Source organism: Cibotium barometz, chromosome 59, assembly GCF_041138505.1.
Source record: "Cibotium barometz isolate CiBa-2024 chromosome 59, ASM4113850v1, whole genome shotgun sequence".
NCBI lineage: Eukaryota > Viridiplantae > Streptophyta > Polypodiopsida > Cyatheales > Cibotiaceae > Cibotium > Cibotium barometz.
The window spans coordinates 15386955-15402902 of NC_141104.1; positions in this window are offsets into that span (position 1 = coordinate 15386955).

The window sequence follows — 15948 nt, forward strand, 5'->3', positions numbered from 1 at the left end:
AGAGATATAAGGGGAGGTTCTTACACCTTTACATCACAAAAGTTGGAGGGAGGAATCTTACAGCTCTAAGGTTCTCAAACTTTTTTTCCTCTAAGTCCTCAGAGGGTCTACAAAGGTTTTTTTCCTCATTTCTCTCAAGCTTGAGGCAAGCGGAGGAAAAAAAATATTATTTTTATCGTTCTCGCTTAGGAAGTGCAAGGCATACACAATTTTTGAAACCAAGCAAAATCAACACATCAAGCATGAAATGTGATCCTAAATTTTTTTGATAAACTTATGTGCATGGAAGTCATCTACCGTATTATAATGGAGTTAGACACTTCCCTTGTGTTGATAAACAAGTGGTAAAACCTCTCCTAAATCAATTTTCACATTGGTGTATGTATTTATGCATCATGATGAAGTGGAAGGTGGAAGCAAGAATCATATTGAGAAGCACATGCATAAGCTATTAAAACATGGGTGGCAGCCTTGTGTTAGTCTATGTGGGAGCTAGACTAAGGAAGCTAGCACGGTTGGAAGGAGACATGTACCTATGAAGAATGTATACCATGAGAAATAATTGGAGAACCACAAATATGCAACCAATGAAGCCAATATAATGAATAATGGTACATCCAAATCCCACTTGAAGATTGTCTTTTGCAAGAAGATGGTTTCATCAAAGCAAAGGATCAACAAGGGTGGTGCACGAAGCCACTATGGAAGAGATTGTACTAAATATATTACTAAGGTTGAGGAAATTATGTAGATTCCTCAAATGTTCTAGATAAGCAACTCTTCTAGTTGAGGAGTGAAGCATGTTTGCTAGAATTGGGAGTGAATCACATTTCTCTATAACTCATCACTTTTGTAAAAGCCTAATTTATAAAGGCTACCTACCTTGTCATCTATCTTGTGGTGGTTGATAGGGGGTCATTTTGTTCTTGTATGTCCAATTCTCACCTTTCTCCATGTTTGGCATTGTCTTATGGTGGCCTTGAGAGGGGGTGTTGAAATATATGATGTACAAGTGGTAAAGGATGAGAGAAAGAGGTCATGTAGGTGTGAATACATCCTAAATAAAGTGGGCATGTGGGTGTGGAAAAGGGATCTAGGGTTGGCCCAACCCTAGCCTTTGGTGAACCCTATATAAAGGGAATGAGGCCTCACTTTTTGTAACACAAGTAACACAACACTTGAAGGTGAAGGTTAAGCCAGCTTTGGAGTGGCTAAAATAGAAGGTAATATAGAATCTTTCTATACATATTGTGTTCTTGAGTTTCTCTCATATATGTTGCTCTATCTTGACATCAACTATTTCTTTCGTGGTGTATACTCCCCATAATTTTGACAAACTAGCCAGCACCCAATGTTACAATCAGTGGAGTGAACTAGCCAGCACCTCCAAACAATAGCAAAGTAGAAGGAAGTCACAAGCAACAACATGAGAGAGGTTTCAATCACACATGTAAGCATAGTCTACATTGGTCTAGCTAAGCACCTACAAGAGAGATAAGTGAAGAAAAAAAAGGCCAAGTGACTCTCTGACCCAACACACAACCTATTGAGCATCGCTCACTACTAAGAAGGCGTATTAATAGACCACCTATCCTTGTGGGCATAGATACGATTCTGTAGCATACGGAGTAGAGAGAGATCTCTTCAGAGTAACTCGAGCAATATCAATAGTAGATCGTAGAGTAGATGGTGAAAATCTGTAGTAGAGACACGTGGCATCGTGAGTAACAAAGCACAAATTCTCCGCCACGTAGCTCGATAAACAAGTAGTCTTGGAGATAAGGTTTAGGAATGTAATAATAATAATAATAAAGAGTTTGTTTACATGGCCGTGATAAGCATTGCTTTTATGGGCACTTCAAATTGGGCTTCTTCAACACATATTATATGTGCAAGCTTATATTCTACATCATCTCATACACTTTTCAACAAAAGCACCTTAAGTGTCAAAGTGAGCTCTTATGTAACAAAAGTTATGTATGTCGGGATGATAGATCCTAGCCATGTAGAATGTGAGCATGAGCTAAGACCTCCAATGAGAGAAGAGAGTGAAAAAATTGTATGCAAGTCATACCTTATGAGGGAAAATCATGATCTATATGCCAAAATATCCAAGGCTCTACATCACAATCCTATTACAAGAAGAATGTAAATAAGGACAAGGACAAAGTACTAGGAAGCTAAAGAGAAAGAAGATAAAGACAAGACCAAGAAGATAAAGATTAAGAGAGCTTATGAGCTCAAGAAGAGACCCTTTAAGAAAGAGACCCTAAAGAAAGCAACAAAAAGACTTATAAAGAGGAGAATTAAGACCTGAAGAAGAAGACCATTTAATATGGGTAATGTCCCTAAAGAGGGACATCTATGAAAGGCCTAAAGAGGAGTGTACCACATCCCACATAAAAATCCATGTTTGCCAGAGAGCAGTATGCCGAAGTGTAATGTAACCTACCCTCTTGCCACCATATGATGTAGGCAAAGGTAAAAAGGCTAAAGATCCATTGTACCCTATACCTCTAAAGTAACCTTTGAGCTAGAGAGTGTCCAAGCCAAACAAGAGCCTTTGAGTCACCCAACCAAGTTAGAATCAAGGGCGGGTAATGAAATTTGTAATCCTCAAATTTTACCACCTTGAGTAGCTAAAGAACCAAGGGGAGGTGTTGAGAAAATGGTGTCATTGACCACACAAGGAAGGTAGGGAGTGAGTAGAAAAGGTAGGCACCACCTAGCCACATAGGAGGCGAGCATGAATTATCCCACATGAGCTAGCAAAGCCAAGTTGTACTCACCTCATAAAAGGGGGTCATTTTAGGCACAATATGAAATGAAGCACACATCTCAAGTTTCTCTATGAGTGCAAGCAAATCTATCTTACAACCTAATTAACTCAAATCTAGATTAATTACTTCACACACACACTCACCCCATGAGCACTCTTAGGTTTCACCCGCTATATAGCCACCATGATTAGATCCATGTGTATTCTAACAATACGTTGATCCTTAGAAGGCCTTATATGAGAGAAGCAAGGCTCATTCATGATTGGAAAACCAATCACATGTATATATGCAAAGGTAACTAGTCCTTAAAGATAAACTTAAAGAGAGTGAAGACACATACCATGGGTTGAGGCATTGTTTCCAATGAGTTTGAAACAAATGTCCAAACTGCTTCATCTGTGTGTAAATGTTGTAACAAGTTGCTAGATAGTGAAGATGGGAACCAAGACTACGAACTTCTTCAAGAGCCTAGTGGCTCTAAGGATTGGGTCTATGTCTTGGCACAATCATGGACACACTTGCGCAACATATTGAAACAAGGTTTGCACGACCTGACATGATAAAAATCACTTATGTGCTCATGCTTAGTGCATCATCCATTCTGGGAGCCAATATCGATTCAGAGCCACGGAGCTAGGATCAGTTATGTAAGATTCCTCCCCAGGCTCTCAAGATGTCCAACATCTTCCCCTGTAATCAAATCCCTCTTCAGGAATATAAAAGATCTTGTTTCTACCAGCTTTGGCCTAGAGAGAGAAAATCTTCTAGAGAGTGGTAATTCAGTTTTTAAATATTTTTGGATAGAAAAATATCTCATCTTATTAAAATAAGTTTCCCTGAAAAAGAAGTTCAAAAAGATTTTCAGAAGGTGCATTAGAAATTAAGTATAATCTGTTCAAGAGGCATTATCTTGAGGGTCGAGATTTTTTTGAAATTTTAAATTAAGGTTCCTATGGACCAATAAGATTCATCCAAATGTAGGAAGGAGATAAATAGAAGAATGAAAGGAAAATCCCCCAAAAATGAGTAAATACTCACATAAGATGAAGAGTTGACTAAGGACAAGGTTAATAGTTAAAAAAGAGAGATATTTAGAAGTAATGATGCATTTTTGACACCTCTGCATGGGGGAATTCCCCTCATGAAGGAGGCACCTATTTCACATGCTTGAATGAGTTTTAAACTCCCAAATAATGAGATATTTTTTTATCTCTCCTCTCTCCTATTTCAACTAGATCCAAAAAGTAACCAAAACTGACCCAAAAATGGTCAAAAATTGACCAAACTGATCTGGAAAATTCTAGAATCAATTGGCTTGGTTAGAAGGTCACTTTTTCCTATAAATGTAAGCCTTCACCTTTGTTGAAACTCAATAGTGTTTTGCACTATTACCATGCCTCTCCCAAGTGTCAAAAACAGTGAATTTTACTCATAATTCATTAGTTTTTGACCTTCCCTCTTCTAAAAGATTGGTGGCCACTCTTGTTTCAAACAAGAGTTGAACCCTCAAACCATCAAGCCAAAGGAAAGCTTTCAAATTATCAATGTAAGTTGGACATTCTTCTCTTTTCTAATTCTTTTATGGTTTTTTTATGATTTTTGTCTTCTCTAAATTGAATGGATGCTATGCCTCATTGAAAAAAGGCATTCCCCTCTCTTCTTTAGTAAATCCAACCATTCTTTATCCTAGATGATTGATTATTGGATGAAATCAAGTTTTTCATAATGTTCTCTTAAATAAGTAGGAAATGTTTACACTCGAATGGTTTAAATACTCTTGGTGAACTTCTAATTAATTTTAATGAGTTAAAAATTGAAAAATGGTCAGCCATACAAAGGAGGTTATGGTAAAATTTTCTAAAATTTTGTAAAATAAATTTTATCTTTTATTAATCAAAAAGAGTAATCCCCATCATTAGAGCATTCTAAAAGTGTCATTTTCATTCATGCATAGAAAGATGCATGTTGATTAATTTTTATAAAAGAATGATTTTCAATAGAATTAAATTCTAGGAAAGATACTTATTGATAATTTTTTTATTATGAAAGTGTTACTTTCTTCATTATGGATTTTTTTTAATTATGAAAGTGTTACTTTCTTCATTATGGATTTTTTTGCATAAAATAATGTATAAAACTATATTTTTTTAATTACAAAAGAGTTACTTTCATCATGTTGATTTTTATGCATAAAAGAATAATTTTTATCATAAAAGTGTTATTTTTATCATTATTGATTTTTATGCATAAAAGTATGCATAAAAAAATAATTTTTATTATAAAAGTGTTACTTTTATCAGTATTGATTTTTATGCATAAAAGAATATTTTTTATTATAAAAGTGTTACTTTTATCATTATTGATTTTTATGCATAAAAGTATGCATAAAAGAATATTTTTTATTATAAAAGTGTTACTTTTATCATATTTGATTTTCATGCATAAAAGATTATTATTATTTAATTATAAAAGTGTTACTTTTATCATTATTGAATTCTATGCATAAATGGGTGCATAAAAGACTTTTTTATATATTAAAAGTGTGATTTTCATCATAAATGATTTTTATGCATACACATATGCATAAAAGATATTTTTTTAATATTAAAAGTGTGATTTTTATCATAAATGATTTTTATGCATAAAAGATTTTTTTTAATTAAAAGTGTGATTTTCATCATAAATGATTTTTATGCGTAAACATATGCATAAAAGATATTTTTATATTAAAAGTGTGATTTTCATCATAAATGATTTTTATGCATAAACATATGCATAAAAGATATTTTTTTATATTAAAAGTGTGATTTTTATCATAAATGATTTTTATGCATAAACATATGCATAAAAGATTTTTTTATATTAAAAGTGTGATTTTCATCATAAATGATTTTTATGCATAAACATATGCATAAAAGATATTTTTTTTAATATTAAAAGTGTGATTTTCATCATAAATGATTTTTATGCATAAACATATGCATAAAAGATTTTTTATATTAAAAGTGTGATTTTCATCATAAATGATTTTTATGCATAAACATATGCATAAAAGATATTTTTTTATATTAAAAGTGTGATTTTCATCATAAATGATTTTTATGCATAAATGGATGCATAAAAGAAATTCTTTCATATTAAAAGAGTGATTTTCATCATAAATGATTTTTATGATGATAAAAGTGTGACTTTCATCAGAATTAGATTTTATGCATAAATAGATGCATATAGAATGATTATATTTAAATAAGGGTTCTCTTAATCCTCTATTTAATTTCTGAAAAAATGAATAAGTAGATAATCTGTGAGAAGAAATACTACCATTTCATATTCACTAAGATGGTAATGAGAAAATTCAATTAAACTATCGAAGTCGGAGATCGAGATATAAATGATTATTTTATTCCTCATAAGAAATTCATGTTTTAGAAATCTGTAACCAAATATTTGTAGAACGAAATTTAGAAAAAGAGAAATTGAAATAGTACCTTTCGAGAAAGATAGTTTAGGAAGAACCATTCCACACCCAAACTCTGATTTAGCCTATTGACCAAGATCTAATTCCTTCGTCAATGACGATGAGCTCAGTTCAAGAAAAATGCACTCAAAACACCCACCGAAATCTGAAACTAAATTAAGACTTTTGATTTTGATCTAAGGATCAAGTTAACAAAATTCGAGGAATTCTGTTTGGAATTCAGACCTGGATCTAGAAGTATTGAGATACGGATTTAAGATTATTCATGGTTTTCAAACAAAATCAAAACTGAGAACTTGCAAAAACCGTGTTTTCTTAAAGGACTGTCTTACACCAGAATACTGGAGGGAGCATTTGGCATTTATGTTTATCTAAGGGAAGTTTGGTTGCAACAGCTGGCGGGGAGTGTTCAAGGGACAGCTCACGCGGCAAAAACCTGACCAGGTCTTGACCAGCCTGGGTATGGTGAAAAATGGTGTGCTTCCGGTACGATGGGTGAGGGCCAACGAAGCGGTCCTTGAGTGAAGTATCAGGACACCTAAGGAGGATCCTGGAGGGTTCTGACGAGGCGATGCACGAGCTCGCGATACTTAGGACACCCATTCGTATGTCGAGGAAGATATATATATGTATGTTGACGAAATGATTATTGTAATTTGTTACTGGATCTCAATTGCTGACCACCAGGTCCCAACGGAGAGTCCAGATTGGTACTATTTTTGTGAACCAAGGGATTGAATGGAAATTTTGAATTATGAAATCTGTGATCATATCTGTTTTGTCAATGGATTATTTTTATATTAAAGTTTTAAAGAGGAGTGTGTGCGTATTTGTTTTCTAAAGCTAAAGTTAAGAAAGGCAATTCAATTATGGGTGGGTGAGTACTTGTTTGGATCTACCGATTCCACCCAGTGGCAGGGTGGTGGCTAACCCATGGGCCAGATGGGGTTAGGCTGGAATCAGTGGAGTTTTAATAATCAAACTGAAAAATCTTAGGATTATGCTAGGATTCGTGTAGCTAGTTAATTCCCTAATAAATTTCTCAATTGAGTGGATCAACGGCTGTGCCTGATCTTGATCAGGAAAAAAGCGTTGAAATTACTTAGATGATCAAATTATATCAGTGATAGTTTCCTTCTATCTGGTTTATTCAGGTGAAGGATAGTTTAGATTAATCTCGTTTAGAAAAAAAATTCATTAAGAAAATTCAAAAAGGTGGAATCGTCCCGGCTTTCCGGGCATGGGAAATTTTCCTGGTTTCGATTTTCGGAGTGACCACTAGCCTAGTCTCATGCCCGGACATTCGTGGGCGAGGCCTCGAGTGAGAAACCCTGCCTCGTTCATGAGGGGGTTGCTTTCGCCTATCAGCCTACTGGGAGTCCGTGCACGGAGGGGGCAGAGGGATCCCACAGTTGGTATCAGAGTGAAGTTGAAAGCTAATAAGGATAAACAAAATCTTATCAGAAATTGATAATAAAAACTCAAAAAAAGCATTTTTCATAATGTATTTTCATTCCGTAAGCTTCTTTAATGAAGAATTTTTAATCAAAGAAATTGTTTTTATAGATGGAAGTTTCCTATTTATCCGGTATTCCCGACCTCACCCAGTCTCAAGATATGACTGCTTTCGCCTTCGAGCATCTCATTTCTTTCGCTTCAACGCGAACAAGCCGAGCTAGACTCGCACGCCATTTCGAGGATTTATATTTTCCTAACCCAGTGGAGAGACTACAGCATAAGTGGTTTGCAGGGCAGTATGTCCATGCCTCTTGCGACCACCGTGCAATGCTGTGGCAGAACCTCTCATTGGCTTGATTTTGTTAAAGCTAAAAATGGTGCGTGGCATCATTCTATATCATTCGACGCCTCGGAATTTCATACTTTCATGCCAAGTCTACAGACTCCTTAGTTTTTTTATTCCTAAGGAGAAAATAATAGCTCCCTTGTCAGTAAGTGAACGTTTGTATCAGGGCATGGCTATGGCCTAGTACCGTCGTCTTATGCGACTTTCGAGGAGATTTTGAATTCTAGAGCCGTGATGCTCTCTGTACATATTGCAACTTTTATATAAATATAGAAATGTTTTTTGAAGAAAAATTCCATGTTATAAAAGTGATTATATAACAGGGAATGTTTAGGGTTTAGGGTTATAAAATTCCCTGTTATATAAGTGATTATTTGCGGACGATCTGATAAAGAAAAATCTATTATCGGACATATATCATAGATCTCCAATCAGATCATTGTCTTGTTTAAGAAATTATTTTCCGAACCTCTTAAGTCTTAGGATCTCGTGGATTATATCAAAATAAAAATTTAATAATATATAAATTTTTGGAACCGTGGCCGTCAGCCAGACCCTCTCTCTGAAGATGACGAGCTTGACCTTAATGTTCGCAAGGCTCTTCATAGGACTCAGCCCCAGGACCCTTCAAGGGAGAAGGGGAGAACCTAGGCGAGGCTGTGGAGAAATGGGTGGAAGCCATGGAAGAATATTTTGACGTCACAGGCTACAATGAGAGGAGCAAAATGGCTCTTGCCCGGCTGAAAATAGTGGAAACATCCATGGTAGCATGGAGGAACCACTGTGACACCAACCGTCTGGACATAAATATTCAGTCCTGGAATGACCTAAAAACCTATTTGAGAAAGAGATTTTGTCCCCCTAGATTTTTGGAAATCAAAATGAACGAATTCTTAGAGCTGAAGCAGGAGAGCAAAACCATCGAGGAATATCACCAGGCCTTTGCTCTTCTACTCAAATATTCACCACCTCTAGATGAAGAACAGATCATGGCCAGGTTCATTCAGGGAATGAACGAACCCTTGGACACACTGGTCAAAAATGCAAAGCTAGTGTCCATGGCTGAAGCAGTAAAAATGGCAAAGGATTTTGCCAAAGCCTTTGTAGTAAAGGTCCCGCCAAAGCCTGCACCCTCTAACTTTAAAAGATTCCAAGCCCAGGGAAGTACGTCAAACTTTCCACCCCCGAAGAGGCAGCAAGGCCCTAATCAGAATCAGGATATAGGAAGATTCCGAAGTTAAGGAAGACCCTTCCCCAAGAATACATTCTCAGGAGCCCCGCCTCTTTCAAGAAATTCGAGGGATGAGCTCAGAAGTGAAAACCGATGTTTTGGATGCCAGGGTTTTGGTCACCAGTTGAAAGACTGCCCGACTCCTGCCATGTCAAGGAGACAGGGAAGTCAAGGACCCCGAGTTCAGAGACCAACCCCGGTCCATCTCGCCCAAGTCAGGGAAACCCCAGAAGAACTCTAGCTCAGCCATCTGCCTCTATCCAGAGTAACCTCAGAACTCCTTCCCAGAACTAGGGTAACCAAAGAGAAAGAGTTCCGCCTCAGACTGCAGCAACCAGAGCAGTCATAATTTCAAATGTAGTAGAAGAGGAAAGAGGGAAGATCTTTGCTGTAATCGAAAACCAAGGACCTAACCGCCGTCAGTTCTCAGTCATCCATACTCTAGCAGAGTATCAAGGTAAGCCTTTTAAGCTTTTGATTGATTCAAGCAGTTCTCATTCATTCATTTTCCCTGGATGCTTGCGTAAGCTAGTCTTAGAACAGAAATCAGGGAAACCTATGCAAGTTGAATTGGCCAGTGGGAAGATTCTTTTCACTCACCATGAGACAGATCTTATCTAGTTCAATCTAGATGGTAATGTAACTGACTGTCAGTTCAAAGTCTTACCTTTGGGAGTTTTTGACGGGATCCTTGGAATGGATTGGCTCCACAAAAATCAAGCTGGCATACACTGTCACAATGGAACCATTTCCTTCCATGACCTTCACGGGAACAAAGTTCAAGGAACTAGAGTTTTCGGATCCCCAGACCTTGAGTTAGTAAAAGCTTCTAGGTTGCTGAAAGGACTTAGAAAGAAGCAGCAAATTTATGTTGTCAAAATGAACCCAGTAGACTCAAAGCTTAAGGCTAAAGAACCACAATGGTTAAGTGAATTTGATGACCTATTCCCAGCAGAACTAATTGAAATGCCTCCAATTTGGGAACATCAAACTCAAGGAATAGCTTAGGCAACTGTTAGAACAAGGGTTCATAGACCCAGTGTTTCACCTTTAGGTGCGCCAGTTCTCTTTCAAAAAAAGAAAGATGGAACGCTTAGACTCTGTGTGGAATAGCTTAGGCAACTGTTAGAACAAGGGTTCGTAGACCCAGTGTTTCACCTTGGGGTGCGCCAGTTCTCTTTCAAAAAAAGAAAGATGGAACGCTTAGACTCTGTGTGGACTACAGAGGTCTCAATCAGCTACAGTTAAGAATAAATATCATATCCCCAGAATTAATGAGTTTCTGGACATGCTAAGTGGAGCCCAGATCTTCACAAAGATAGATCTCAGATCAGGGTAAGCAAGATATCCCGAAGATAGCCACCATCAATACTCGGTATGGGCATTATAAATTTACTGTCATGCCGTTCGGATTAACTAATGCCCCAGCTACATTCAATCGCCTAATGCAGGACATCCTCAGAGAATACTTGGACAATTTTGTTCTAGTTTTCTTTGATGACATTCTGGTTTACTCAAAGAATGCTGTTGACCATGAGACTCATATCTGAGGAAACACCAACTCTTTGCCAAAAAGAGCAAATGCACTTTCTGCCGACCACGTTGAATACTTGGGCTTTTTGGTATCTAAAGATGAAATTTCTCCAGATTCCACAAAAGTCCAAGCAATCCATAGATTGGCCTAAACCAAAGACAGTGAAAGAAGTTAGAGGATTCTTGGGATTGGTTGGTTGGTATAGAATTTTTATACCAAAGTATGCTCTCATAGCTTCCCCCCTGACTAACCTTCTAAAAAAGAATACCCCATTTCAGTGGTCTGCTAGGTGCCAGAGTGCTTTTGATAAGCTGAAGACCGCCTTGGTAACTAGTCCCGTTCTGAAGCTGCCAGAATTCTCTTCACCCTTTGAGGTAGTAACTGATGCAAGTGGTTTTGCCCTGGGAGGTGCACTCATGCAGGAAGGTCATGCAGTGGCCTATGAATATGGTCTTCATTTGAGTACGGCCCAAAAGAAGTTCTTTATCTCTTGGAAAGTATAAGAAGTTATCCCCCAGATATTGTAGGCCATATCTGATTACCAAGAAAGTAGGTGACTTAGCCTACGAGCTTCTTCTACCTCCTCATCTCAAAGTTCATAATGTATTTCATGTAAGCCTTCTAAAGAAATATGTGCCAAGCCCAAATCATGTGCTTGATGATGAAGTCCTAAGGGCAAATGGAACTCCAACCTGAAGAAATTCTTGATGTTCCTCTTCAACCCAAGGGCAAATGGAACTCCAACCTGAAGAAATTCTTGATGTTCGAGAAAAGATTCTTAGGAACAGAATTCTCAGAGAGTTATTGGTAAAATGGAAGTTCTATCCTTTTGAAGATGCCACATGGGAGAATGAAGCGATCTATTTGCGGGATTACCCCCAGTTTACAAAATGAGGACATCTCGCGTTTTTCAAGTGGGAAAGAATGTAAGATTCCTCCCCAGTCTCTCAAGATGTCCAGCATCTTTCCCTGTAATCAAATCCCTCTTCAGAAATATAAAAGATCTTGTTTCTTCCAGTTTTGGCCTAGAGAGAGAAAATCTTCTAGAGAGTGATAATTCAATTTTTAAATATTTTTGGATAGAAAAATATCTCATATTATTAAAATAAGCTCCCTTGAAACAGAAGTTCAAAAAGATTTTCAGAAGGTGCATTAGAAATTAAGTATAATCTATTCAAGAGGCATTATCTTGAGGGTCAAGATTTTTTCGAAATTTTAAATTAAGGTTCCTATGGAACAATAAGATTCATCCAAATGCAGGAAGGAGATAAATAGAAGAATAAAAGGAAAATCCCCCAAAAATGAGTAAATACTCACATAAGATGAAGAGTTGACTAAGGACAAGGTTAATAGTTAAAAAAGAGAGATATTTAGAAGTAATGATGCATTTTTGACACCTCTGCATGGGAGAACTCCCCTCACGAAGGAGGCACCTATTTCACATGCTTGAATCAGTTTTAAACTCTCGAATAATGAGATATTTTTATCTCTCCTCTCTCCTGTTTCAACTAGATCCAAAAAGTGAGCAAAACTGACCCAAAAATGGTCAAAAATTGACCAAACTGATCTGGAAAATTCTAGAATCAGTTGGCTTGGTTAGAAGGTAACGTTCTCCTATAAATAGAAGCCTTCCTCTTTGTTGGAACTCAATAGTGTTTTGCACTGTTACCCAAGTACCAAAAACAGTGAATTTTACTCATAATTCATTAGTTTTTGACCTTCCCTCTTCTAAAAGATTGGTGGCCACTCTTGTTTCAAACAAGAGTTGAACCCTCAAACCATCAAGCCAAAGAAAAGCTCTCAAATTATCAATGTAAGCTGGACATTCTTCTCTTTTCTAATTCTTTTATGGTTTTTTTATGGTTTTTTATGATAAATTGAATGGATGTTATGCCTCATTGAAAAAAGGCATTCCCCTCTCTTCTTTAGTAAATCCAACCATTCTTTATCCTAGATAATTGATTATTGGATGAAATCAAGTTTTTCATAATGTTCTCTTAAATAGGTAGAAAATGTTTACACTAGAATGGTTTAAATACTTTTGGTGAACTTCTAATTAATGTTTACACTAGAATGGTTTAAATACTCTTGGTGAACTTCTAATTAATTTTAAGTTAAAAATTGAAAAATGGTCAGCCATACAAAGGAGGTAATGGCAAAATTTTCTAAAATTTTATGAAATAAATTTCATCTTTTATTAATCAAAAAGAGTAATCCCCATCATTAGAGCATTCTAAAAGTGTCATTTTCATTCATGCATAGAAAGATGCATATTGGTTAATTTTTGTAAAAGAATGATTTTCAATAGAATTAAATTCTAGGAAAGATACTTATTTTTTATTATGAAAGTGTTACTTTCTTCATTATGGATTTTTTTTGCATAAAATAATGTATAAAACTATATTTTTTTAAAATTACAAAAGAGTTACTTTCATCATGTTGATTTTTATGCATAAAAGAATATTTTTTATTATAAAAATATTATTTTTATCATTATTGATTTTTATGCATAAAAGAATTATTTTTATTATAAAAGTATTACTTTTATCATTATTGATTTTTATGCATAAAAGTATGCATAAAAGAATATTTTTTATTATAAAAGTGTTACTTTTATCATTATTGATTTTTATGCATAAAAGAATATTTTTTATTATAAAAGTGTTACTTTTATCATATTTGATTTTCATGTATAAAAGATTATTATTATTTAATTATAAAAGTGTTTCTTTTATCATTATTGAATTCTATGCATAAATGGGTGCATAAAAGACTTTGTTTTATATTAAAAGTGTGATTTTCATCATAAATGATTTTTATGCATATACATATGCATAAAACATATATTTTTTATATTAAAAGTGTGATTTTTATCATAAATGATTTTTATGCATAAACATTTGCCTAAAATTTTCTTTTTTTTATTAAAAGTGTGATTTTCATCATAAATGATTTTTATGCATAAAAGATATTTTTTTATATTAAAAGTGTGATTTTCATCATAAATGATTTTTATGCATAAACATATGCATAAAAGATATTTTTTTATATTAAAAAGTGTGATTTTCATCATAAATGATTTTTACGCATAAACATAAGATATTTTTTTATATTAAAAGTGTGATTTTCATCATAAATGATTTTTATGCATAAACATATGCGTAAAATATATTTTTTAAATATTAAAAGTGTGATTTTCATCATAAATGATTTTTATGCATAAACATATGCATAAAAGATTTTTATATTAAAAGTGTGATTTTCATCATAAATGATTTTTATGCATAAACATATACATAAAAGATATTTTTTATATTAAAATTTTGATTTTCATCATAAATGATTTTTATGCATAAATGGATGTATAAAAGAAATTATTTCATATTAAAGAGTGATTTTCATCATAAATGATTTTTATGATGATAAAAGTGCGACTTTCATCAGAATTAGATTTTATGCAGAAATAGATGCATATAGAATGATTATATTTAAATAAGGGTTCTCTTAATCCTCTGTTTAATTTTCACAAAAATTAAAAAAATGAATAAGTAGATAATCTGTGAGAAGAAATACTACCGTTTCATATTCACTAAGATGGTAATGAGAAAATTCAATTAAACTATCGAAGTCGGAGATCGAGATAAATGATTATTTTAGAAATTCATGTTTTAGAAATCTGTAAGCAAATATTCATCGAACAAAATTTAGAAAAAGAGAAATTGAAATAGTACCTTTCGAGAAAGATAGTTTAGGAAGAACTTTTCCAGACCCAAACTCTGATTCAGACTATTGGCCAAGACCTAATTCCTTCGTCAATGAAGATGAGCTCAGTTCAGGAAAAAAGCACTCAAAACACCCACCAAAATCTGAAACTAAATTAAGACTTTTGATTTTGATCTTAGGAGGATCAAGTTAATAGAATTCGAGGAATTCTGTTTGGAATTCAGACTTGGATCTAGAAGTATTGAGATACGGATTTAAGATTATTCATGGTTTTCAAACAAAATCAAAACTGAGAACTTGCATAGAAACCCTGTTTTCTTAAAGGACTGTCTTACGCCAGAATGTCGGAGGGAGAATTTGGCATTTATGTTTATCTAAGGGAAGTTCGGTTGCAACAGCTGGCGGGGAGTGTTCGAGGGATAGCTCACGCGGCAAAAACCTGCCCAGGTCTTGACCAGCCTAGGTATGGTGAAAAATGGTGTGCTTCCGGTACGATGGGCGAGGGCCAACGAAGCAGTCCCTGAGTGAAGTACTAGGACACCTAAGGAGGATCTTGGAGGGTTCTGACCAGGCAATGCACGGTCTTGCGGTGCTTAGGACACCCATTTGTATGTCGAGGAAAATATATATATGTATGTTGACGAAATGATTATTGTAATCTGTTACTGGATCTTGTTGTTGACCACCTGGTCCCAAACGGAGAGTCCAGATTGGTACTGTTTTTGTGAAACAAGGGATTGAATGAAAATTTTGAATTATGAAATCTGTGATCATATCTGTTTTGTCAATGGATTATTTTTATATTAAAATTTTAAAGAGGAGTGTGTGCGTATCTATTTTCTAAAGCTAAAGTTAAGAAAGGCAATTCAATTATGGGTGGGTGAGTACTTGTTTGGATCTACCGCTTCCAGTGGTGGCAGGGTGGTGGCTAACCCATGGGCCGGATGGGGTTAGGCTGAAATCAGTGGAGTTTTAATAATCAAACTGAAAAATCTTAGGATTACGCTAGGATTCGTGTATCTAGTTAATTCCCTGATAAATTTCTCAATTGAGTGGATCAACGGCTATGCTTGATCTTGATCAGGAAAAAAGCATTGAAATTACTCAGATGATCAAATTATATCATTGATAGTTTCCTTCTATCTGGTTTATTCAGGTGAAGGATAGTTTAGATTAATCTCGTTTAGAAAAAAAAAATTGTTAAGAAAATTCAAAAAGGTGGAATCGTCCCCGCTTTCCGAGCATGGGAAATTTTCCCGGTTTTGGTTTTCGGAGTGACCACCAACCTAGTCTCATGCCCGGACATTCGTGGGCGAGGCCGCGAGTGAGAAACCCTGCCCCGCGCATGAGGGGGCTGCTTTCACGTCAGCTACCGGGAGTCCGGTGCGCGGAGGGGGC